The 27,472-nt window shown below is 39.6% G+C and overlaps 1 long non-coding RNA gene across 1 annotated transcript; it reads left to right on the top strand.

The window, feature by feature from the left end:
- The first annotated feature begins 834 nt into the window (after positions 1-834).
- On the top strand, positions 835-4,390 carry LOC116483835 (uncharacterized). The gene is made up of 3 exons (XR_004252372.1): positions 835-956; positions 3,805-4,028; positions 4,349-4,390. It is a non-coding gene; the product is annotated as an uncharacterized LOC116483835 (long non-coding RNA).
- Positions 4,391-27,472: the final 23,082 nt, after the last annotated feature.

Here is a 27,472-nt window from a genome sequence, read left to right on the forward strand (position 1 = left end):
TCGCCATTTAATAGAATAGGTCACTGAGTGGCCAAAGGAAGAGAAAACGCTGCTTATTTGAAAGGTTACCAATTTGGTTATCACTTTCTGGATGAGGGTCAGTATTTCCTAGTAATTCGGACCAAATAAATGTTGAAGACATGTCAATGAACTAAGGACAGAGCCCACTGTTCCTTGGCTTTGCTCTGAGAAGAGAAGCGATCTCTTCTTCACTGAAGATTTTTCATCTACCCCCGCCCCTCCACTGTTGTTAGCAGGGACATGGATCCAAGACTGGGAGGCATGAACCCCTCCCCATGCCCCAAACTTCCTGTCTGTAACTGGGAAATGGGGCTCAGGTTGTGCTTGTGATGCCAAACATCTTGGGACAGACCAGGAAGTCTCCTACTATTAGTGGGAAATTATGCACAATCTAATCACACAGACCCAGTGGCACACACCTTCAGAACAAGAAACTCTCAGGGCTGTGGAGTAAGAGCCAGGCATATAGACCCCTCATGTGTACACTGTACATGACTTATGGATTGGGCTGACAGCTTTTCTTGCCCCCGCATACAGCTATTTATTTCTATATGTGTATAGCTTGTTATGATTAACAAATTCAACATTTTATAAAGAACTTTTATATACATCTCATAATTTTTTGCCAATATGTTTTTTTCTCAACAGATAATGCAAGTACCATTGCTATCATGTATGGGTTTATGAATGCTGAGATTAAGAAGGAATCGTGAGTCTCTACAAGGTTGGAGACTGTGATGTGCCCTGCCTGGCTGGCTCTGGCTTCACACTCTGCATTGTGTGTGCAGGGAGCTTCTGGACACTCTGACGAGGATCTGGTTACCTCTGCACAACACAGAAGACAGGTTGAGGAAGACAGAAAGCTGAGGGGTTTCTTCAGGGAAAAATAATCTCAGTGCAGCATCCCTGTAAGCCTGTCTCCGTCTTACTTGAAGGTGAGTTAGGGACACATGGAAACCTTATGTCCCCAAACATCCCCCACATACGTTCTGAATGTTCCATGCTCCTGTAACCGGGAGAGCTCACCCTTCACTGTGGAGAATCCACAGTGGACTGGGCTCCAAATACCTGGTTTACAATGAAGCCATGTTAGTTTACTGCCATGTTGAAGTGACACATCTCCCGTGTTCTTTTCTTGAAGTAACACCTTGATTAGAAGAGAAGGTGTGAGGTTTAAGGAATCTGGGAAGGGAGGAGAGTCCCATGGAGGGAAGAAGAGTGTGGGTTTTTGTGCAATTAATTTAGATTTTAGGCATGATGGTTTTATGTCAACATGTAACACAGGGAGGAGTCAGGAACTCCCATTCAGCAGAACAGGATAGGGTGGATGGTGGTCTGCAATGGAGGCAGAGATTCAGCCAGGCGGGAGAGGCCCAGTGCTTTAGTACAATTCCAAAACAGTCCTATTTGAGGCAATGGCTGGCCCTGGAGCTTCAAGCTGGCCCTAACAGCAGCATAGAAGTAGAGGCATGAGGCTGTGTGCAAGTGGAGAGTCCTGTGGGCTGCAAGTCAATGTTCAGGGCGTCTACTTTGGAGAACAAGGATCTCATCACTAGATAGGCTTTTGGGGAGTGGGCTCCAAATACCAGGAGAGGGGTGGACACAAGCCTTTAGCATCATGGGATGAGAGCCAAACGCCGAGGGAGGTCATGGATCTAAGTGATTACAGGAGGGACATGTGGCAACAAAGACTCCTTGGGGGCTACCATGGGAACGCAGTGCATAGTACTGCAACATCAAGATTTAGGATGAAGAAAAGAACTAAGTCTTGGGGCCATAATGATGGAAATGACAAGGCCATAGGCTGAGGCAATCTGAGTACAGCTAAATACTGCCCAGCCTGTAACTGAGTCTGTTTGCTATGGTGGTATTGTTACTGTGCCTCAGGACAATTTACTAAGGAGGGCTTCAGACAGGGAAGTTGGTAGTGATGCCTTCAAAGAAAGGAAGTCCTCTGAACCTTCACTCTACCCCAGGGAAACATGGCCAGCTTTGGTCTAAGATATTCAGCCTCTTTAGCATAGCAAAATGAAGCTATTCTTGTGTCCCTCTAGTGCAAAAGTTGTACATTAAGTTGAGGAGCCATATCATAGCCACATATAAAAGGTTTCTTTACTGTGGCTGTTTTCTTCTGTGCATAACTGCTCTTTGAGAAGTATGGGAAGCTGGGAGCAGTGATATCACAGTAGGATTTAGGCATTTCTAGGTCTCTTAATTAAAATGTCACCAGCAGAACTTCCCTTATTACCTCCTCCACTGTGAAACTCACCATGCATAATGAGGACAGGAGAGTCTGCCAGAGTTTCTGGCACTGGAGAAAATGAAGTGAATAGGGAACACAGCAAGATAGACTTTGTTTTTTACCAGTGCTTGGAGTGGCCCCAAGGAGAAGGGAGGATCTTTTGGCCACCCTGTTCATCCTTACGACATTGGTGGAATAAAAAGAAAGAGACAGAGATAGAAGAAGAGGCCTAACCAATTTTGTTTTCAAGATTGAGTCCCTAGAACACTGGGATTGAAACCTGACATGTCTAGGTCACTTCCGTGGGTGATGGGTCCCTCCTGAGAGGTAGGGAGTATGATAAATGTGTAGGATTAGCATTTTACTAGTGCAGGGACCTTGCACTCTTATTCAACCGCTCTATCTCCAGAGCTGAGCCCAGATCCTGACATATGGGAGGTCTATAATAAATATTTGTTGCATTTATAAATGAGTGGCCTTTTTCTCTCAAAGGCTGACAAGGACCTCTGAAGATACATTTACTTACTCAATAGCTTCCATTCAGCTTACCATTACCAGCAATGAGTAGTTTATACATTCACAACAGTCCCGATAAAACGGCATAGCCTAAGATCATCGTTTGTGGAGAGATTTTGAAAGACTCCAGTGAGAAGCACTGTCTTCACTGTAAATAAGCAGATCTGTTGCGACACTTCCAAGATAAAGATAGCGAGCTTCAAAACCTATGTCATACTTATATTTTCGATAGAAGGTGTCTGTATAATAGCACCTCAAGGAACATAAGAAAGCATTTTCATTCTATCATATAAAATATACGCTACATATTTATCATTGCTTTTTGGGGAGGAATTAATGAAATCTGTGACATGTACCCAACAAAAGTTGAGTGTGAATGGAGTCACTGCTGGTACCAGCCACAGGATGCTCTGTTGCTGCTGGGTTTAGAGGGGGTTGCTTCAATTTCTTGCTTTTTTTTTTTTTTTTAACCTGTTTTTGTGTCGTTCCTTCTCATTTTCAAGTTCCGTCTCTTCTCATTTTTTTTTTTTTGCTTTTTTTTTTTTTACATGCTATTTGCATTTCCTTTTATATTCAGCTCTGTTCTGGAATTCCCCAAGTGTTACTCCCCTCTCCAGTAAACCCCATGCAGAGCAATGGCACACAGGAGGCATTCTCAGCTTCACATTTGGAATGAGTCAGTCTAAGAGATCATCTTCTTATGAAGGGACAGAAAGGTTCTCCCTGAGGTTATGCCAACACAGAGATATTTATCAACTAGTTCTTACCACTAGAATTGGAAATTATATCAGAGCAGTTTCTTGAAGCTGTGTCTAATATGTGTAGTCACTGAACAAAACTATTTGTCGACTACGTGACTGGCTACTGAATGTATATATAAATAGACATGGTAAATTTTACAACTTGACATAAACAAATGTAGACTACTTGTAGTCATGCCATCTGAAAAAGGTGAGCAGCTTTTCAAAGATTCCATCAAATCTCAGGAAAGCAAAAGCCTCACATTCCTTTTTCTCTATCCCCAGGGACTTGCTTGGATTTCTCCAAATCCATCGTCTGTGTTGTGCCAGGCCATGACTATTTCTCTCTGTGATAAATACTTAATGCAAATGGCAAGCCATCCTGAGGGAGCCTGGCATCCGTACCTACTGAGAAGGCCAGCAAACAGTGTGTGAAGCACCGGCGTCAAAGGCCATTAATGCAAATGAAAATTAACATTTTTCATCAAGGTCTAATAGTACACCAACAGGTAGGCCAACCACTGTGCTGCCTGTTTACAGAAACACATTGCTAATCAGTCAGCACAATCCACTCAATACCAGTGTTCCTCCACGTTTGCTTCTTAAGCCTTTTGAGAGCATTAAGTTAGTTTCAATTAGTAAAGCTAATGTGTGCAGAAATATTGAACATTTTAATTTAATGGAAAACACCCTGCTGGGTGAGAAATATCATTTCTATCTGGAGCCCATTTTTGTTGCACAAGCTGTTGGCTGCGTATCTTGAAAGGTTAACCACAGGTTCATTACAATCCAAAACACTGATGTTGACATTGTTTTGCATTTCTTACAGATCATTAAAAAGCTTAATATTCATTTCTTCAGTGATGAGGTTCCATCTGGAAGTTAAGGATTTAATTTGTGGTTTTGAATTTTACCTTTTTCCTGTTACAGCACAAAAGAAAAACTATTGCATTATGAAAGTTCTCTATCATGTGAATAGTTTCCATACACATACAACAGTGAAATATTGCCAAGCAGCAATAATGAAACAGTCACCCTTTTCCTCATGATAGCCATATACATTCTCAGCTCTCCAATTCATTGCCACCATTAGCTCTGTTTTATTTATTGTGCCTGAAGCCTGATTTCCAATGGGAGGCCTTGTATAATGGAATGCCAGTAGACTTCTAGCTCCCTGTGATTTAGATGCCAGCTTTATTCTCCAGAATAAAAGGAGAGAACTAGACACACATGAGAAAATACATTTTATCTACTGGCCGATGTTTGTATGTTGAATGTTAGAAGGGCTTTGGTTTTCAGCCATCACTAAATTTCACGGAGTTGGTGGCATAATTTGACACCTTCCTGTGGATCATAATAATGACAGGGGAATTTTAAATGTGGGATTTGACATGGAGAAATACATGTAAAGTTTACTACAGCCACGAAAGAATGTTATCTCAGTGATCAAATACAAAACAAAAATTAAATACAGCATTATACAGAAGTAGTTATTTATCCTCACCCATCATATTGTGAAGGAAATTACTGTATCAATAAAAATGAAACAAAAAAATAGTCTGGTGTTATAGCTGAAGGGGAAGAGTGAAGGTGGAGAGAGGGTGGGAATGAGAGACAGGGAGAAAAGATACTAGAGTGTCCCATGGAATTCAGAGTTTCTACTTTGAAAATAGAAAAATCTGAAAGTCTTGACACTGATTTGTGGTTGGGTTTGGACCATGGAGAGCAGCAGAAGGAGATCACAAGGAAGGAAAAGGGATGAGTGACCAACATGCCAAACAGCAGAACTAACTCTGAGATTCACCTTTCACCACCCCTCCAGGGGACCAGTCAGCCACATGGTGGCTGCTGAACATATTAGACCCAAATCCTTGCACTTCATGGGTAGGCACATACTTGACTTACAGATTTGGTTTTCCTACCTGCAGCTCTTCTTTCACAACTACTATTCCTGGACTTACAGAATGCCATATTCATTGACACACAATGTTGCCTCTGCCCAAGAGATGTATTTTATGGCAAAGGAAGTGTAGTAATGGGCTTGCAAGCATGAGGTTCATGGGTTCTTACCAAGATCCCCATGCCTCAGAAGCATCTGGCCTGATGGAATAGTGAACGGCTTGTTGAAGTTTCAAATATGGCGCTAGTTAGAGCACACACCTCATGATGTGGGACTACACTCTTATGTTTGTTGCATATGCCTTTAACCAGTGGAGAATACATGGTGTTATGTCTATCACTAACACAATGCTCAGATCTGGCAACTAAGGAGAAGTGCAAATGGTCTCTTTCAGTATTCTTCCTGTTAACCTACTTGAATTTTTTTCCTTCTGTTCCCACAACTTAGGCCTTGTATATTTAGAGGGCCTAATAAATAAGGAATGAGTGCTTCCATCCAGGAATATTATCACCCTTCCATTGAGCTGGAAGCTGAGATTGCCACTTGCCATTTTGGCTTCCTCAAGCTATAAAACAAACAGATACAGATGTCACTGTGGTGGCTGTAGGGATTGATCTCAATTACCAAAGTAAATTTAGCTTGCTGTTATACAGTGGGGATAAGGGAGACTATGTCTGGGTCAGAGGATTTATTGGGGAGCCTCCTATTAGCCTCTTGTCAAAAAGTACTGGCCAGTAAAATTATTCAACACCCCCAAAAACAAACAAACAAACAAACAAAAAACCTACCACCACCAACAGGCCACCAAGGAATCAAATCCCAGTGAAATAAGTTTGATTCATTCCACTAGGTAAACAACCTCTGCAACTGCAATACAGCAGAAGGAGAGGGACAAAGAGGAGGTAGTGGAATAAGCAGCTGCAATGACCAATTTAGGCTGCATGAGCAGCTGTAAGACTGGGGCTCCAAGAGCTGTTTCCTGTTAATGAACTTTTTCTGTTTTCCTTTCTAACAGTAGTGGCTTTGAGATTTCGAGTGTCGAATGACAGCATTGACATTACCTATCAACATTCCCCTTGATTGTTGCTGGCTCCAGAGTCCTTGTGGTCTTCCTACACTCTGCACACATCTTTGTGAATAGTCACTTACGTAAACTATCCTAAAATTATCCAGTTAATGTGCAGTCTTTCTTGCTTGGAGTTTAAATAATATACCCCTTAAACAAGTATTTCAAGATTCTCTTTTAAATTTTTTTGATAAATGTTTTATGACAATTATATTCAATATTTGTATAATTATTTGTTATATGAACTTCTTTTACACACATTATCTCATTTATGACACTCTTACCAATATTTGGAGAAATATATTAATGTTTCTACCTCATAGATAAAGAAAATAAGAATAGAACTGTCAAAATGTCCAGATTCATAAACGTGAAACAATAGAGCTGAAACTGATTTTTTTTCTTCTGGATCCTTTCCATTATACAGTAGCTGTTTTATAGACAATAGCTCAAGTGCTTTTTTTATTGTATACAATAACATTCACTTCTTCTGATATACAGTTTTATGAGCTTTAATACCTGCATAGAGCTATTTAGCCTCCACCACAATGAGAACACAGAAAATCACATCATCTCATCAAATTGTCTCATGCTATTTCTTTGCCATCCATCTGTGTTCCCATTGTTCTAGCACCCTTTCTTGAGAAGATTATCCATTGAATTATTTTTTGTCAATTTATTAGACAACAATCGACAATATTACTGTGGATCTATTTTTGGACTTTATTTGGTATCTATATTTTTGCTCATAATGTCGACTATTGAAGTTTTGTACCTGGTAATGTGAGTCTTCCAACATTATTCTACTTTTTGAAAACATTTTGACTATTCTAGTTTTTTTTTTTTTGCTTTTTGATACTATTTTAAAATCAGTTTATCTATATCTACAAAAATATTGCTTAGATTTTTATTGTAATTGAGATAACCTAGTATAAATTTGGTGAAGAGTTGTTAAATAAACTATATTAATTTTTCTGATCCATTAACACAGCAAGTCCCTCCATTTATTTAGGTCTTTGATTTCTTTAATCAGTATGTATTAATTTTCAGCATGTAGATCTTGCTCATACAAGGGGTCTTCAAAAGGTTAATGAAAAATGCATATTATCAATTTTTTTGCACCAAAATAAACTCTTATTAGTGTAATATAGCATTTTTGAACATGATCTAGTTTGAGACACTAAGAAGGACAAGAACAACTTTCGTATGGAAAGCATTCTTATCAGAGCAACATGAATTCTGCTAAAATTGAAGCAAGAAAAAATATCAAATTTGTGGTGAAGCTTGGATGAAAGAATGTGGAAATCATTGTTGCTTTATAGAAAGTTTATAGGCACAATGACCCCTCAAAAATCAGCAGTTTATATATGGTTAACTCATTTTAAGAAGTGACAAGATGATTTCGAAGATGAAGTTCGCAGCAGCAGACAATCTACATTCACATTAGCTTGCAAGAAAAAAAATTATCTTGTTTATGCTGTAATTGAAAAGCACTGAAGACTGGTGGGTGAAACAATAGCCAACACCATAAACATCTCAATTGGTTCATTGTACACAATTCTAACTAAAAAACTGAAGTTGAACAAACATTCCACTTGATACAGCATATGCCTTTAACCAGTGGAGAATACATGGTGTTATGTCTATCATTAACACAATGCTCAGATCTGGTAACTATGGAGAAGTGCAAATGGTCTCTTTCAGTATTCTTCCTGTTAACCTACTTGAATGCCAAATGGTGCCAAAACCATTGGGCCCACATCAGCTGCAGACAAGAGCAGAGCTTTCTAAGGAAATTTTAAATACATGGGATCAACATATTGAAGCATTTCTTCCAAGAATTTTCACAGGAGATGGAATGTGGCTTTATCAGTATGATCCTGAAGACAAAGCACAATCAAAGCAATGGCTACTAAGAGGTCAAAGTGGTCCAGTCAAAGCAACAGTGGGCTAGTCAAAAGCAAAGGTTATGACAACACATTTTTGGCTTGCTCAAGATATTTTTCTTGCTGAATATCTGGAAAGTCAAAGGACAATAACATCTCCTTATTATTAAAATGTTTTGCGACAGTTAGCCAACACATTATCAGAAAAGCACCTGAAGAAGCTTCACCAGAGAGTGCTTCTCTATCACAACAATGCTTCTGCTTCTGCTCATTCCTCTCATTACATAAGGTCAATTTTGCAAGAGCTTTGGTGGACAATTATTAGGCAGGTGGAAAAGTACACCACAGATTGATTCTCAAAGCCTTTATTATTCTATTTTTGATATGTTTCACACATGTACATTTTGTAGGGGGGCCCAAGACTTCAAACATGACTGCATGGCATTGCTTTCTTGAACTCCTTTCTCCCTGCAAACCCATGACACTGTCCAGCTCTCTGTGGTTGCTCAACCTGGTACTCTGGCCACAAAGTCAGGGTTTCAGCCTCTCTACATTGTTGCTCACCATCTGTGACTAATTCTGCCTCTGGGGTACAATAGAGAACCTTGGCTGCCAATGGTGCCTCCTCTACCTTGGGGGTGCAGCTATGGGGCTGGGCTTGCTTCTAGGGCAGGCTCTGGAGAGAAGAGGAAAATCAAGGAATTCCACCACACTTTTCACTCTTTTTTTGGCACCCTCTCTAGGTCCTCAAACCTGAGAGTTTCTCCTGGATACACTTTCTGGGCAGTTCTCAGGTTCAGTCTGCCCAGAGTCTGTGCCTGAAGACAGGGGAAGAAAAAGCTAAAATCATTGCTGTATTGACATTTTATGAGTTTTATTTCCATCCCCAGTCCACAGGCTATAATTAAATTTCTCAGAGTCCTCAAATAGTTTCTTTATCTACAGTCAGTTACACTGATAGGGCAAGGTATTCTTACTTCATCTTAGTAGACTGAAAGCTACTCAGGTTAGCTTTGCTTGCAGTAGCATTTAAGTTTTTGGGTACAGCTCTAAAGTCTAATTCAGCTCTGTATTCCTGAAAACCTGCCCCTCTGTTTTGCATATTGTAGCTATGTAATTAGTATTTGGTGGCTTGAATTACTCTAATCTCTAATATCTTCATGAACACATTCATAGATGCAGATATAAATGTTGTATAAGTTTCCTTGCTTTTTTGTGTTTTTTTGTTTTGTTTTGTTTTTTCATAGTGTGTTCTTAGATTTCATAGAACTAGGTTTCTGATCCACAGAAGAATGAAACACTGTCTCCGGCCTTAGCGCTGGGCTGAGACGTGGAGTGCTTGAAGAACATCGATAAGAAGTCAGATGGGCTTGCAAGTGTAGGTTTCACAAATTAACACTTTTTCACATTTATGACATGGTTTCTATTGGGTATGGACTTAGGGGTCCTATTACTTATATGAAAAACAGTATGATGCTAGTAATAACACTCTTTTCTCTGCCCTGATGGCCATATATAGTTGCTGGGAATCCAGAGACCAACTACCTGAAGCTGGCAAAAAAAAAAAAAAAAAAAAGCACATGGGATGAGGCTTTGTGGAACTTAAAGCCATGCTAGATGAGGATTGAATGTTACACTTGGACTACTGTATCTTTCAGTTTGGAGAAAAGAGAAAATAAGGATGCTTCTACAAGCTCTATGCATAGTTATGGTTACATTTATTATAAGGGTTTCCAAATCCTTCTAAATATATTTTTCTAAACAGGGAGAGATAAATATTATAAATGCAATCTTATTAATTAATCAGCAGAAAAAATATTATCAGTGCTAGAAATTATGCACAATTTTGAGAAATTCAGCATGTGATTTTTCTGTAATTTTAACTAGTATTAAGCCTCTTCTATCATTGTATCTTCAAAATTTTATTCTAGGATATTATAAGAGCAATTTTTCCATTACTTTGCTTATCATTTATTGAATCTTCAATTTAACTATTGAAATGAAATGAATATTAAAACTTAAGATGAAAGAAGCTAGAAACAAACAAAAAACCCACCTGTTGTATAACTCCATTATATGAAATTTCCAGAATAGGCGTCTCCATAGAGCTAGAACATAGAGTAGTGGTGCCAAAGGCTGGAGGGAGGGGAAAAGAGGAGTGTTATTGGTCATGGACTTTCTTTTGCATTGAAAGTATTCTGGAAATAAATAGTGGTGATGGTTATGCAACTTTGAGAATATGCAAAAATCACTGGATTATATAACCTTTAAACAAATGAATTATTATGAGATATAAATTTATCTCAGTCTTTTTTTTAAAAAGAGGGTTTTCAGTAGAATTCAGAAACATGTCCACTTCTGTACTTGGGAGCCAATAAAATTTTTGTGCTCTCTCAGAGAATTATTAAAAATGTTAGGTTATAGCATATAATGGGACAATAGAGTGTTGAAACATTTTTAGTGAAAAAACTTAAATCACTGGTGAATTCTTTTTCCTTGTCAACCATGTCTTCTTGTAGACTCTTCAGTGTTTCTTCATGGCATCTCAATTTACTATGCAGTAGACTAGACATGTGAGTATCATTTCTGATGCCTTTCTTTAGTCCTTTTCTCAACCCTGCCTGTATTTTCATCACAAGTTCTGTCTATTAAATCCTTTCCACCTATTCATTCTATAAGTACATGAACATTTTTTGAGCTCTCATAATGTGCTTGGCATTGGGTTAGGTATTAATGCTACAAAGTTGAGTATGGCATTACATAAGTCAAAATCCAAACAGGAAAACAGAGCTACTCTGAGTATTAAAAATTAAGGGACTTTCATGAAGAAGTTGATTAAAGAGATGATGGAAGAACTGAATACTTTAACAGAAGACAGTGAATTGAACAGAGATTGGCAAACGCCAGATGTTACTGCAACCTATAGGTATGAGATAATGTCATCAGACCTTTGAGGTGGGATCATCAATGGAACCTGATCACCTGTTCAAGATAAAAGGAGCCATGAAGGAAGCACAGGTGTGACTGAAGATTCTACTAGAGGAAGAAAGTCATGGTAAGTACTCCTCCTACCAGGGAAAGGTGGTAAATGGATCTACAAGAAAGAGGCTTGGGACTTGCACAGACATTGACCTTGTTCATGAGAAACTTGCAGACCAGTATAGGATGTAGACAGCTAAACAGGTAAGGTGTGATTCAGACCCCAAAATACACTGAAAAAAAAAATAAATCATACATATAACTGAGGAGCTGATTCTACAAGGGAGGTTCAGGGTAATGTTTTAGCAATATTTAAAGTATGAATTCGTTTGATGTCAAAGAAAGAGACAAGCCATCCCTAGAAATGGCGATAGTGTATGAAATGCACAGAAGCCTAAAACAGCAGGCTGTGTTTGGGGACCTGCCAAGCTTTAGGACTGCTGCCTGGTGAAGTTTGAGGTCATCAGTGATGCGGAGGGTTGTTGGCTAGGGGCAGAAAATGGTGGATTTTCTAAAATGTAAAAAACTACTTGGGTGTTTATAATCAGGAGATTTGGAGCTTTCAGGCAGTTTGAAGCAGATGAATGACATCATTGGATCTAAATTTTGGAAAGCTCTTTTTGATAAGAATCTACTGTATAGATCTGAAAAGTTAAGACTTAAGAAAATGGCTCTGGTGTATAATGATGAGACGTGGAATTAAGTCAATGGCAGTGGGAATGGAGAGAAAGAGCAGCTGAGGAGAGAAGACAGAAAAAACAGAAGGGCCTGGTGACCGTGCACATGTGAGATAGTTTCAGTGCCTGAAGGGACATTGGTGCCACAAATTAAGAAATAATATCCAGGAAGAAGTGTATGCTTGAGTAGGAGGAGTAACACATGAGTTCTGTTTCAAATGGGCAATAATTAAAATATCTGCAAAAAGTTCACTGAAGCTGGAACAATCAATGAGAAATCTGGGTTAAAAATAAGGATTTGAACCAACCTTGCATCCTGGGAATGAAGCCTACTTGATCATGATGGATAAGCTTTTTAATGTGCTGTTGGATTCAGTTTGCCAGTATTTTGTTGAGGATATTTGCATTGATGTACATCAAAGACATTGGCCTGAAGTTCTTTTTTTTGGTTTGCTTTTGTTGTGTGTGTGTGTGTGTGTGTGTGTGTATTTCTGCCAGGTTTTGGTATCAGGATCATGCTGGCCTCATAGAATGAGTTAAGGAGGAATCCTTCTTTTTCATTTATTTTTGAAATAGTTTTAGTAGGAATGATACTAGCTATTCTTTGTATACCTGGTAAAATTCAGCTGTGAATCTATCTGGTCCTGATATTATTTTGGTTGGTAGGCTATTTAGTACTGCCTCAATTTTAGAACTCATTGTTGATCAGTTCAGGGATTCAATGTCTTCCTGGTTCAGTCTTGGGAGGGTGTATGTGTCCAGGAATTTATATAATTTCTTCTAGCTTTTCTAGTTTATATGCATAGAGATGTTAATAATACTCTTTGATGGTTGTTTATATTTCTATAGGGTCAGTGGTAATATCTCCCTTACCATTTCTGATTGTGTTTATTTGAATCTCTCCTCTTTTCTTCTTTATTAGTCTAGCTAGAGGTAAATCTATTTTATTAATTTTTTCAAAAAACCAGCTCCTGGATTCATTGATCTTTTCAATGTTTTTTATGTGTCTCTGTCTCCCTCAGTTCAGCTCTGATTCCGGTTCTTTCTTCCATTATCCTTGGGGTTTGGCTGCTCTTGGTTCTCTAGTTTAGTTTTGATGTCAAGTTGTTGCCTTGAGATCTTTCTAGCTTTTTGATGAGGGCATTTAGTGCTATACATTTCCCTCTTAACACTATCTGAGCTGTGTCCCAGAGATTCTGATACATTGTATGTTTGTTCTCATTAATTTCAAAGAACCTCTTGATTTCTGTCTTGATATCATTATTTACCCAAAAGTCATTCAGGAGCAGGTCATTCAATTTCCATGTAATTGTATGGTTATGAGTGAATTTTGTAGTCATGATTTCTAATTTGATTGCACTGTGGTCCAAGAGACTGTTTGCAGATTGGCTCAACATATATAAACCAATAAATGTGATTCATCACATAAACACAACTAAAGACAAAAACTACATGATCATATCAATAGACATAGAAAAGGCCTTTAACAAAATTCAACATCTTTTCATGTTAGAAACTCTCCATAAACTAGATATTGAAAGAACAAAACTCAAAATAATAAGAGCTATATATGACAAACCCATAGCCAATATTGTTCTGAATGGGCTAAAGCTAGAAGCATTCCCCTTGAAAACCAGCACAAGACAAGGATGCCTGCTCTCACCACTTCTGTTCAACATAGTAGTAGAAGTTCTGGCCAGGGCAATCAGGCAAGAGAAGGAAATAAAGGGTATTCAAATAGGAAAAGAGAAAGTCAAAGTATCTTTATTTGCAGAAGACATGATCCTATATCTGGAAAACCCCATTGTCTCAGCCCAAAAGCTTCTTAAGCTGATAAGCAACTTCAGCAAAGTCTCTGGATACAAAATAAACGTGCAAAAAGTGCTAGCATGCCTGCACACCAAAAGCAGTCAAGCTGAGAGCCATATCACAAATAAACTCACATTCACAATTGCCACAAAAAGAATAAAATACCTAGGAATAGAGCTAAAAAGGGAAGTGAAGAAATTCTACAAGGACAACTACAAACCGCTGCTCAAATAAATAAAAGATGACACAAACCAATGGAAAAACATGCCATACTCATGAATAGTAAGAATCAATATTGTGAAATGGCCAAACTGCCCAAAGCAATTCATAGATTCAATGCTATTCCCATTAAACTACCATTGACAATCTTCACAAAACTAGACAAAACTATTTTAAAATTTATATGTAACCAAAAAAGAGCCCAATAGCCAAGGAAATCCTAAGCAAAAAGAACAAAGCTAGAGGCATCATGCTACCTGACTTAAAACTGTACTACAAGACTACAGTAACCAAAATAACATGGCACTGGTATAAGAACAGAAACATAGACCAGTGGAACAGAATAGAGAACCTGACATAAGGCCACACATCTACAACTATCAGGTCTTTTACAAACCTGACAAAAACAAGCAATAGGGAAAGGATTCTCTAGTTAATAAATGGTACTGGGATAACTGGCTAGCTATATGAAGAAAATTGAAACTGGACCCCTTCCTTACACTATATATAAAAATCAATTCAAAATGGGTTCAAGAGCTAAATGTAAAACTCAAAAATAAAAATCCTGGAAGGCATAGTAGGCAATACTATTCAGGATATAGGCATAGGCAAATATTTCATAATGAAGACACTAGAAGCAATTGCAACAAAAGCAAAAATTGGCAAATGGGATCTAATTAAATTAAAAAGCTTCTGCACAGCAAAAGAAACTATCAACAATCAGATAACCTACAGAATAGGAGAAAATGTTTGCAAACTATGCATCTACAAAGGTCTTATATCCAGCATCTTTAAGAATCAAACCTATGAAAAAAAAGCTCAACATCACTGATCATTAGAGAAATGCAAATAAAAACCATATCATATCACACCAGTCAGAATGGCAATTATTAAAGTAAAAAAATAACCTGCTGTTGATGCTGTGGAGAAAAAGGAACACATTTGTACTGTTGGTGGGAGAGCAAATTATTTCAACCATTGTGGAAGACATTGTGGTTGTTTCTCAGAGACCTAAAGACAGAAATACCATTCAATCCAGCAATCCCATTACTTGGTATATACCCAAAGGAATATAAATCATTCTATTATAACGACACATGCACTTTTACATTCATTGCAGCACTACCACAATAGCAAAGACATGGAACCAACCTAAATGTCCATCAATGATAGACTGGATAAAGAAAATGTGGCACATAAACAGAACAAAATACTATGCAGTTACAAAAAATAATGAGATGTCCTTTGCAGGTACATTGATGGAGCTCGAGGCCATTATCCTTAGCAGACTAACACAGGAACAGAAAACTACTACATGTTCTAACTTATAAGTGGGACCTGAATGATGATAACATGTGGGCACTTTGGAGGCAACAACACACACTGGCCCTACCAGAGGGCCAAGAGTGGGAGGAGGGAGAGAATCAGGAACAGTAACTAATGGATTCTAGGCTTAATACCTGGGTGATGAAATAATCTGTACAACAAATCCCCAAGACACATGTTTACCCATGTAACAAGCCTGCACATCCTGCTCATGCACCCTTGAACTTAGAATAAATGTTAAAAAAAAGGATTTGAAGAATATGGTGGTGTAGGTCATTGTAAACTCCCAAAAGGTGGATGAAATCACACAGTGAGGATATTCATGAGGAAAAGGGCCAATGGCAAAATCTTGTAATTAAGAGGTAGTGAGAGGAAGGGACTCTAGCAAAAAAAAGGGCCCACAGCACAGAGTATGCGGTGTTCAGAAAACCTGGAAGATGGAGTTTAAGGTCAGTTTCATTTTAAAAGCTCCTCTAGAGAGTCTAATATGCAGTTACATTTGAGAACCACTGAACTAAAATGGTAGGGCTCAAACTTTGGTGTTTGTGAGGATGATCCAGGGGTCTGCATAAAATGCAGGTTGTGTTTCATTAGGTCTAGGAAAGGCTCAAGATTCTTCACTTGGACCAAGTTCCATAGAGCTCCTGGTTCAAGGGCCACATTTTGAAACACAAGAGTTTACTAAACAATCATGTAATGTCTTCCACCATACCCTTAGGTTGTGGTATTTTGTCTGCCTTAAAGAATTTCTTCCCTGGTACCTGTCCCAGTAGATGGGTGTGACTTGTCACCAGAACCTAGCATCTCCTGATGTGGCCTCAAGACAAGGTTATGCCCTGTCCCTACATGCTGCCCTCATTTGGTCTCTAGCCTAGGCATCAGGCTTCTCTGGTTCTCAAAAACACTGCCCAAGCAGATGAACTTATTCTTGAGAAGCCAATGGGAGAAAAAGTTCTGGAATATCCTTTTATTTTTTCTATGGTTGAGTTTCTTCCCCATTACCTGTCCTTTTGCCCTAAGTACTAAAGGCATGAAGGTTATGATAGAATTTTCTTCTGCAGGTAAAGCTACTTTGGTCTTTCCTCTGGTTCTAGACAATAACAAAAATAGAGTTTTCTCTCTGCCTTGGACAAAATGCAGAATTGAGCCCTGCTGCCTTAGGGGCATCCTTGTACAGCACATCTAACTGGATCCAAGACCTCTCTTCATCTGACTCTCCCCCACCTCTATCTATGGTACTGTCAAAAACAAAACAAAACAAAAAAACGGAAAAAAAAAAAACCAAAAACACCTTTCCCACTAGCTGTCCATGGCTTACGTCAGGGTATAGGCACACACTGGCCAGGGCCTGCCTCAAGGAGCTAAGAACAGTAAACTTCATGCTTTCCGCTTCGTTGCAGAGAGTCTGCCCTTGAACTTTGATGTATATGATATTCAGGGTAGAGAAGCTGATGTCCTATGCTTCTGGAGTCCAAAGCAAAGACTCTGGAGGCATGCAAGTTTTAATTGTCCTGTGTTTGTTCCTAGAAAACATGTAGCATCCAGCTCACTGAGACCTTTTAGTCACACAATGCATACATAGCCCATGTGCCCCTTGATTCCTGAGGGTTGGCTCTGCATGGGCTGGAATCGATGCTGTTTGGCAGCTCCAGGCAGGAAGGTGAAGATCCATGTAACCTGCCTCATAGACCCCCAGAGTCCCAGTTCATGCTACCCATTCTTAACCAAGAGAAGAAAGAGAAACTATTATTGATTACCTGTGTACTGGTTGAGATGAGTTTTAGCCAAGCTGGAACGTATCAGGATGGTGAGATTTCGACTCACAAAGGATTTTCTATAGGCACTTCCTATATGCTAGTAAGGTAGTGAGTAGGCACTTAAAATTTCAGAGAGGACTCTAAGTAATGCCGCCAGGAACTCAGCAATGTGGCTGTGGATGTTCTTGGAGTCACAGCCATGAGTGAGAACCGTCAGAGGTCGTCCTGTTCTGTGTGCTAAAGAGAAAAAGGGATCCGAAGTCTGTCTGAGATTTGGTCAGCTGCAGCTTTAAACAGCACAAGTATGAAACCTCAGGGAGTTTATCCAAGTGCCAGGGTGGACTCAAGAAAAATGAAACGGGGCACGAGCCTGCAGAAGAACGGGGGGATTTCTTGGGGTCATGCAAAGAGGTGGGGATGCACCTTGTGAGAGGTCATAGTTTGGAAACTACAGGAATCTTATGGGCTGCTGCCCATGGCCCATTTGTACAGCAACCTCACCATGCACCAGGTGCCTACTCCTGAGGCCCCATCCTGGTGCCCTCATTTCCCAGGTGTGTGGCCTCGGGAATTCCTTTAAGCTCACTGCCCTCTAGAGTCTCATCTGGAACGTGGGATACAAGGGGGTGTTTAAGAAGTTAAGAATATGTGAAGGATGGAGCAGTGTCCAGCATAGTGTGATTGCTTAATAGATACTACTTGTTTTTATCATTGTGGGTAGTTATTCCTTACAAAAGATAAATAATAGCTATGATTGGCGATAATAGTCAGTGAATTATTATCTTGCTTCATAAAATAAAATCCCATACCCCTCAGTGTACCAGTGGAAGTTGTGTCTCCTGGCAGGAAGAGGCAGTTGAATGATAGATAGAACTGTCCCCAACGTCTCTTCCACCTGAGCTCAACTCTTCTATCACTTAGGCCCCAGGCAGATATAGTATAGGGATGTTTCCTGTACCATCTACCTCTGAGCCAAGAGTGGATCCAAAAGTCCTCTGATCTTTCAGCAGAAACAGTAGAACCTATGAAACTTCACCTATGGAATAATAAACGTGAGAGAGATGAACAATGTAAAAAAACCCAAATATCTTGAAAGTATAATTTTCTTTCTGAAACTTATGGGTCTCCATTTTGAGTGAACTCTCCACCATCTTAAGTGAGATCTCAGAACAGAGATCTTTGTGCCCACTCCTTATGGCTGCCCTGCCTCTGATGCCTTCTTAATTGCTCATCTCTCAAAAGTCCCTTCAAAGATATCTCTAGGAAGTGCTCCACCCACCTACAGCCTTCTCTCTGATTTCCCCTTTTTATTCTAAGCTATTTTTCGTGCAAGTGACCTCTACTAAAATATAATGAGGGCATTCTACTGTGCACTCCAAAATAACTGTGTCAGAGTGTGTCCGGAATTGGTGGGTTCTTGGTCTTACTGACTTCCAAAATGAAGCTGCAGACCCTCGCGGTGAGTGTTACAGTTCTTAAAGATGGTGGGTCCAGAGTTTATTCCTTCTGATTTTTGGATGTGTTGGGAGTTTCTTGCTTGTGGTGGGTTCGTGGTCTCACTGGCTTCAGGAGTGAAGCCGCAGACCTTCGCCGTGAGTGTTTCAGCTCTTATGGAAGCGTGTCTGGAGTTGTTCGTTCCTCCCAGTGGGTTCGTGGTCTCACTGGCCTCAGGAGTGAAGCTGCAGACCTTCACGGTGAGTGTTACAGCTCATAAAGGCAGTGCGAACCCAAAGAGCGATCAGCAGCAAGATTGACTGCAAAGAGCGAAAGAGCAAAGCTTCCATGCTGTGGAAGGAGACAGGAGTGAGTTGCCGCTGCTGGCTGAGGCAGCCTGCTTTTATTCCCTTATCGGACCCCACCCACATCCTGCTGATTGGCCCATTTTACAGAGAGCTGATTGGTCCATTTTACAGAGAACTGATTGGTCCATTTTACAGAGAGCTGATTGGTCCATTTTACAGAGAACTGATTGGTCCATTTTACAGAGAACTGATTGGTCCATCTTGACAGGGTGCTGATTGGTGCATTTACAATCCCTGAGCTAGACACAGAGTGCTGATTGGTGTATTTACAATCCTCTAGCTAGATGTAAAAGAGATTAGCTAGACACAGAGCACTGATTGGTGCATTTACAAACCTTGAGCTAGACACAGGGTGCTGATTGGTGCATTTACAAAACTTGAGCTAGACACAGAGTGCTGATTGGTGTGTTTACAAACCTTGAGCTAGATACAGAGTGCTGATTGTTGTATTTACAATCCTTTAGCTAGACATAAAAGTTCTCCAAGTCTCCACCAGATTAGCTAGATACAGAGTGCTGACTGGTGCATCCATGAACCCCGAGCTAGACACAGAGTGCTGATTGGTGCATATACAATCCTCTGGCTAGACATAAAAGTTCTCCAGGTTCCCACCTGAGTCAGGAGCCCAGCTGGTTTAGCCTAGGGGATCCCGCTGCCCACCAGTCCCGCGCTGCGCACCTGAACTCCTCAGCCCTTGGGTGGTCAATGGGACTGGGCGCCGTGGAGCAGGGGGTGCCCCCTGTCGGGGAGGCTTGGGCCCCGTGGGAGCCCACTGCGGGGGAGCTCGGGCATGGTGGGATGCAGGTCCCAGGCCCTGGCCTGCGGGGAGGCGGCTGAGGCCCAGTGAGAATTCTAGCATGGCATGGTGTGGCGTGGCTGGTCAGCAGCTGCTGGCCCGGGTGCTAAGCCCTTCACTGCCCGGGGCCAGCGGCACCAGCCAGCCGCTCGGAGTGCCAGGCCTGCCAAGCCCGTGCCCACCTGGAACTTGTGCTGGCCTGTGAGTGCGATGCGCAGCCCCGGTTCCCACCTGTGCCTCTCCCTCCACACTTCCCCGCAAGCAGAGGGAGCTGGCTCCGGCCTTGGCCAGCCCAGACAGGGGCTCCCACAGTGCAGCGCTGGGCTGAAGGGCTCCTCAAGCGTGGCCAGAGTGGACCCTGAGGCCGAGGAGGTGCCGAGAGTGAGCAAGGGCTGCTAGCACATTGTCACCACTCAAGAGCACCACAGCAAAGGCATAGTGGCTCCACAATCAGAATTGTGTACACACCATAACCAAGTTGTTTTGTCACAGGAGCCAAATGACTTTCTTTAATTTGCTTAAGTATTCACTGAGAAAATATGGTTATAATGTATATTTTTCATTGACATTTACAAATTCAGAGTCTAGTGATGAGAATTAAATTTATTATTCCAAAAATAGGTACCATTTTAATCTAGGTTTATGCTATTGTCCAGATTCACTTTCGTCCTGGCCCCTTGGCTGTGACACACAGCTGTGTGGGTGGTAGCTCAGTTTCCCTGGGTGGCAGACATTGGCATGAAGGGGTTTCTTGTTGACGTTGTGCATGTTAATACTCAATTCAGTAGTTAGAGATCATCTACTTTGTGCCAGGCATTGTGTGAGAAAGTGGGTAATGGAGAGGACATCAGTCCGACCTTTCTGGCTGCCCCACATCTTTTGCAAATTGCCTGTCCATTTGACAATCTCTCCACCTCACCCTATGGAAATCCAACCCGTAATACAGAAAATATATTATGTTTTCTTGCCTTCTTGTGAGCACACACCTCCTTTTAGACTTTCCTGGGAGAATCGGGGGCTTGCCCTCTTCACACACGGAGTATTTCCCATTTCCTTCTTCCAGGGGTGCTGACACAAAGCCTGACAGGCCTCTTGGACCTGGGATCAGGGGACCCTTGAGCCCCTTAGGCTTCTCATACCTAAAATATCATTCCCCTGCGGTTTTGTGCTTCCTCCACCAAATTCCTTCTTCTATTCTATGCAGTTTAAGTATATTTCATTTTTCTTGTAATCTGTTGTAATCCTTTACATTTTCAGAAAATTAACCCTGGTTGTTCTTTAAAGACCCTATATTCTTTTTGGTTTTCTAGGTTGGAAGCTCCTTGTTCACCCACACCTCATGTTGTAAGGCCTAGAGAATCCATTAGTATTATCCCGCTCTGCATCTCCACTTTAAAACATTATTCTTCCTCTTCAAAGCATTCTTTTTCTTTGAAGATCAAAGCCTTCCTCTTATCATCACTCTTGTTACTAAAACTGACAAAAACTTCCTCTGACTCGCCCTCATTCATTAAGGACTTTGGCAATAGGCTTTCAATCTTTCTCCAATGAACCAATGTGTAACTTCGTTTTAACTTTACTCAATTTTAGCTTCCTGCTTTCATGGCTACATTCTGGATTTATAATGGCCCAGAACTTTGGCACAACTTTTTAGCCTAGACATTTACACTGAAACGTTGCATGACCATATTTTTTTTTCTAAATGTCGACCTTTTTGGCCATCTGTCTGGGAACTATTAGTCTACAATCATTGTGCAAACTTAACATGAACTAAGATAACATCTCCAAAATATAATTAGCCTCAATGTTTTATTTAAAAATAAAAGTAATATGTTTTTCATAAACAAAGTGGGCTTATTTTTACAGCTAGTTTCCAAAGAAAGTCATACTTTAAGGCTTACTGCCAATATTTATGTATCATAATTTTGTTTTCTATTTTATATACTGATATTATAGCCTGTAGTGTAGAAAATAAAACAACAACACATCTGTTTTTTTCTTTCTTTCTGCCTCTTACCTTTGGGATTAATATACATGCTGAAAGGTAACAGTCAGTACCTGCAGAGTGTGAGAGCAATTTGAATGTGTTTGCACAGGCATACATCTTCATGCCTAACAAAAGATTCCCTCTGGAGTGCGTGCGTGTGTGTGTGTGTGTGCATGTGTGCATGCGTGTGTGTAGACAGTCTTATAAAAAATACATTCTGCAGAAGAAATTACATTTTGAAGAGAACCGTTTTTTTCATTGCCCTGGAGGATCAGGGTTCAAAATGTATCCAGATAAAGAAGGCTGACTTCTTCCCTTGAGCCATTTGCCATCTCTATGCTAAGCTCCCTTAGTATTTGATGCTGTTTTGGGCAAGTGCAGCCTTAGCCTCACTCAGCCCTGTTCTGCTGCCGCTACCTCCTGGGCAGCAGTCACCCATGATTTTGGCCTTCATCCTGGGAAGTTATACGAGAAAAGAAATGTGTGCATGTGACAGCTCTGCCATTTACTTGTCTGTCCCTAGGCTGGTGTTCAGCCTCTGTAAGAGATGAGCCTATTAAGAATATACTCTTTCAATGTCCCCCGGGAAACATTTTTCTATCTCTTTCCCATTCTCTGCTAAGTATATGAGGGTTAAACAGTTCATATTTAGCCAAGCTTCTAGTTGTGTGTTCAGTGGTGTCCTTTTATTTTTCTTTAAGCCTACACACCAGCTCACGTTGGTGAAGGTGCCCTTTAGTAAGTACAGTCATTAGTGCATTACTGGAGCCTGTTGGTTTAGTGAGTGATTCACACAGGCACTTGGGTCCTTGGGCTGACTTACTTCAGGGTGAACCGAAAAAAAAAATAAATTCAAGAAACTGCAAAGCCCCCTAGTTCAGAAAATACTTGGAGGTGGAAGACATCGACTCCAAAGCCTCAAGTTAGGGCCTGGGGCTATTTGTGGATTTTAATTTGCTGTTAATATCTCCTGCCTCCTTGCCATTTTGGTGTTTAATGCCGTGGCAGAGTTCCAGGAGTTATAGGAGGTACACTGTTGTTGGAACCTCAGAGAGCCATAAGCTATGAGTTTCAACAACAGTATTACTTCAGATTTTCTGAAATGTGTCAAGTGTCAAAAAATACATACCATATTAACATAATGCAAAATTGGCCACAGAAGCAGGTAGATCCTTAACGTTTTCTCCTTTAGGCTAAAGTTTCAGTTTCTCAATAAATTACCCTTGTGGAAGAAACTATATTGCCAGTGTCTCTATTCTGATTCATTGTCAATAAGCTAACAGCCCGAGATAGATAAATAATTACAGGTGTACCTCTGTATCTTTATGTATCTTTATCTTTTTGCGTTACTGAGAAAATATGAAACTATAACAGTTTTCTATACACATATATTGAAATAACCACAATTTTATATTTATATAAATTATATTTGTGTGGTTTTAGGTTGCAATTATACTAGCAGAAGCGTATGTGTGCAATTTTTATAACAAGTATTACATAACAAGAGAGTGAGATTTTAATACAGTAGAAAATTAATAGAGGACTAAAAATTAAGATTATTCAGGACCAAAGTGGCTGATAGAATTAAAAAGAAACTTGCAACTTCTATTTGTCAAATGATAATTGGCCTTAAAATCTCATCCTTTCTGTAAATGGAACAAAAATGTTCCAGCAAGAAATAACATCTGAATTAAAGGGTGTTTGTTAGCCCAAAGCGCTGGTATCTACTTCAGGGTTCTATTTCAGTAGAGTAGATTATTAAATTTGAAGAACTAGCCAGCAGGAAGCTACAGTATTTTCTGAAGATTTAGCTGAAGAGTCAAGTTTCTTTTTGTTAATTTTGCACAAAATTATGAGCTATAGGTCTATCTAGCATTAACTGGAGGTGAGCAAGCCTGATTGATAGGCTCGTTTAAAAGGGAGTTTCATAACCTGTTGGTGAGTGGAACCAGCAGCAGGAGGCTGGGGGAAGGACTTGGGGCAGGTTTGTCTTCCAGGACTCAAAAATAATTTCCTTCTTGAATCATTTAAAAATATATTTAACTATTAACTGAATTAAATTACCTAGATACAGCCGGCCTTCTGTATCTTTAGTATGGCAACCTCCTGTTTCGTATCTGTGGATTCCACATACTAATGAAAACAATAAAAAAAAATATGAGAAAAAGCAATACAGATTAAAAACAATACAGTATTACAACTATGTAGTATTTATGTTGTATTAGATATTTTGGGCTATTTAGAGATGATTACACAGGTTATATGCAGATACTACATCATTTTAGATCAGGGACTTGGATTTTACTATCGTGGGGGGTCCTAGAAGCTGATCCCACATGGGTACCAAGGGACAGCTGTATTTAATCTTAAGGTTACTTCTCCAGTGGTATTTAGTTAAGTCCATTTACTTTCGATAGTGAATTTAGGGAGCTTTATACTAAAAAGGGCTGACTATCCAGGAGGTGCTTTCAAAGCACCACCTTCCCTGGAGGACGCAACAGCTGTGAGCCATCCCCAGCACCTCTGCAAAACCATGATACATCTACAGACTTGCCTATCATCACAATATAATTTTAGAACATTTTTATCACCTCAAAAAGACAACTGTGCTCAGCTACAGTAGGCCTTCACTGCCGTTCCCAGGCCCAGATAATCACCAGTCTACTTTCTAATGTACATTTGACTTTCTGCATACAATTCATATAAATCGAAGTACACAGTGTTTATTTTTTAATATGGATGATAGATTATCATTATTGTGGATATATATTACATGTTTTTATATGTGATACAGCTCTTAGTAAATAAATTAAAAAACCATAAAAATAAAACAGTCATGTGTTTATGAGTTGAAATTTTTAATCGTTAATTATTTTAAATAAATTTTTTCAAATTTGCTTTAATAATTCCTATTGGTAATGAATTCACTATGCACAAAGCAACTCACAACCTCTTAGTTTTGTCTGTAAAATGGGATGCTGTGTAGATTAATAAAAATAGTGCTATGTACAAAGGACATTGCAAACAGTAAAGAATCATTATGACAAGGCTGTTGTATTGCTTCTTTATTTTTTCATCAACAAGGCCAGTTTTCAAACTAGAAAGTTGGAATAACATGATTTAGAGAGATGTGGAAACCAGGAACTAATCACAGAAGAGTATCCATCTCTTTAAAAATAATTATAACTCAAGAGGCTAAAAAACAAACGTGATCAAAGACTCTGGTCAGGCTCTACCCTACAAAACACCGTTACTCTACATTTAAATGAAGAGACACAGGAGGTATTTTACCTAATTAAATTGAGCCCTGAAACTGACATTACATTGCAGGGTCATGTTTTTATCTTTCCTTTTATGAATCTAATTAACAGAAAATAATCACTCATTTGCTGACTGTTCAAGCCTTGCTCATGGAGACCTGGGAATATGGGTATGTAACAAATATCTTTGGTGATTCTGGTTATTAGAGACATTTGGGACATGATGCCTAAGTCGTATTTGTAAGGTGAATTTGCTGACTGGGAAAAAGAAAACAGCACTCTGATTATGAATCATTCCAAGAGTCAAAGCATTATATTGCAGTAAAAAGGAAACACAGGTATTTGTAAAGCATCTCAAAGAAAATGCTGGGTCTGCTACTTAAAACTTTTGTGTGGTTGGGAATGGTACCTTTGCTCTCTCAGCTATTTAACAAAGGTGGATACTATTAACTCTCTCTGCCAGCCTCCTAAAGTTATGAAGGTAGATACTTGGCAAAGACACAGTGAAATCTGCATTTATTTGATTATTAAAATGACAGTTTGCTTGTGGTATAGACGTGATTGGGTTGTATGTACAGCAGAAAGGTCACAGACCAGAGAATGTAACTATGTTAGATTGAGCCAGATTTGGTAGTGCCTTTGGAGTTGACAATTATTACTTGTCAGAAGAACAGAAATATAAGCTTGTTTCTGTTGCAAATGTTCTGTGGTTTTTGAGGCATCTCTGATCCTCTCTGGATTGATGGGGCCCAAGGCCGCCTCTCAGTTGAGTGAGGAGACAGGCTGCACTTGGGAGTCACTGCATAGTCTGAGGCCTGGGTCTCTTGCAAAGGACTGATCGTGGTTTTGCAGAGGTGCTGGGGATGGCTCACAGCTGTTGCATCCTCTAGGGAAGGTGTTGCTTTGAAAGCACCTCCTGGTTAGTCAGCAGTTTTTAGTATAAAACTCCCTAAATTCACTATCGAAAGTAAATGGACTTAACTAAACACCACTGGAGAAGTAACTCTAATATTCAATACAGCTGTCCCTTGGTATCCATGGGGGATCAGACAGTAAAATCCAAGTCCCTGATCTAAAATGATGTAGTATCTGCATATAACCTATGTAATCATCTCGAAATAGCACAAAATATCTAATTAAAATAAAAATCATTGAATTGTACAATTCAATGTACAATTCAAAACAACACTCTCGGGAAGCAGAGTGGAAAAATTTGGAAAATTAGTAGCCCAACACCGAGTAAGCACTGGAGAGGCTGAGGATGGAAATCAGCCTCATTAACAATTAAATGAAGGAAAATTTTGAAATTATTATAGCAAGGAAAATAATTTGAAAATGGTAACAATAAATTCTCTGAATGGGTAGCAGGTTAACAAAAAGTTTTCAAGAAAGGACATTTTTAAAACTTCCAACTCACATCTCCTTGAATGGTATTATATGCTCTATTTATAAACACAATAATTGTTTATAATCCTCTTGCTTAGCAATAGGTCAGAATTTTTTTTTTTTTTTTTTTTTTGAGACGGAGTCTTGCTCTGTCACCAGGCTGGAGTGCAATGGCGTGATCTCGGTTCTAGGACTCTACTGCCTCAGCCTCCTGAGTAGCTGGGATTACAGGCACGTGCCACCACGCCCTGCTAATTTTTCTGTATTTTTAGTAGAGACGGGGTTTCACCGTGTTAGCCAGGATGGTCTCAATCTCCTGACCTCGTCATCAGCCCGCCTCGGCCTCCCAAAGTGCTGGGATTACAGGCTTGAGCCACCGCGCCCAGCCTAGGTCAGAAATTTTAGCAGTCACTGTAATGAACATCCAAGTCACAATAGTTTCTCAACAGCTTTAGCCTTTCTACGCATCACAAAACTATTAAAAGAAAAAAGCCCCCTAGAAGTGTGGCTCACACTTATAATTCCAACACTTTGGGAGGCCGAGGCCTGCGTATCGCTTGAACACAGGAGTCAAGACCAGCCTGGGCAACATAGTGGGATCTTGTCTCTAATTAAAAAAAAAAAGAGAGAGAGGGAAAGAGAAAAGCTAAATTACATAGTCTTATTTTAAAACTATATTTTAATAAAATTATTTTTCTCAATTAAGCAGCTTTTATTTTTTTCTAACGATGTAAACTAATCTGTTGGTGAAATTGTACCTATCATTGTTTCCAAATGAATACTATTTAAACAACATAAATGTATATATTAAAAGTCACTTAAGAAGGAAATACATTATAAAATCTTAATTGATAAAGTGCTTGAGGCAGTGCAGGGAGTAAATGGTAAAATCAGTCATTTTGTTCAGAATGTTTTTTGTAGTATGTTTTATTAAATAAAATCAGAATGTGTTTCCCAAAAAATAAGAACTCTCTCTTTCACAACAATACAGTTGAAAGTATTACTATTGCTTGATCTTTGATTTCTACCAGTACCTAATAAAGTTGTTTTTCAGATTTATAAAACTTAATAAATGATTCTCTTTCAATCCCAGAAATACTCTT

The sequence above is a fragment of the Hylobates moloch genome, unplaced genomic scaffold, assembly GCF_009828535.3.
Source record: "Hylobates moloch isolate HMO894 unplaced genomic scaffold, HMol_V3 SCAFFOLD_15, whole genome shotgun sequence".
Lineage (NCBI taxonomy): Eukaryota > Metazoa > Chordata > Mammalia > Primates > Hylobatidae > Hylobates > Hylobates moloch.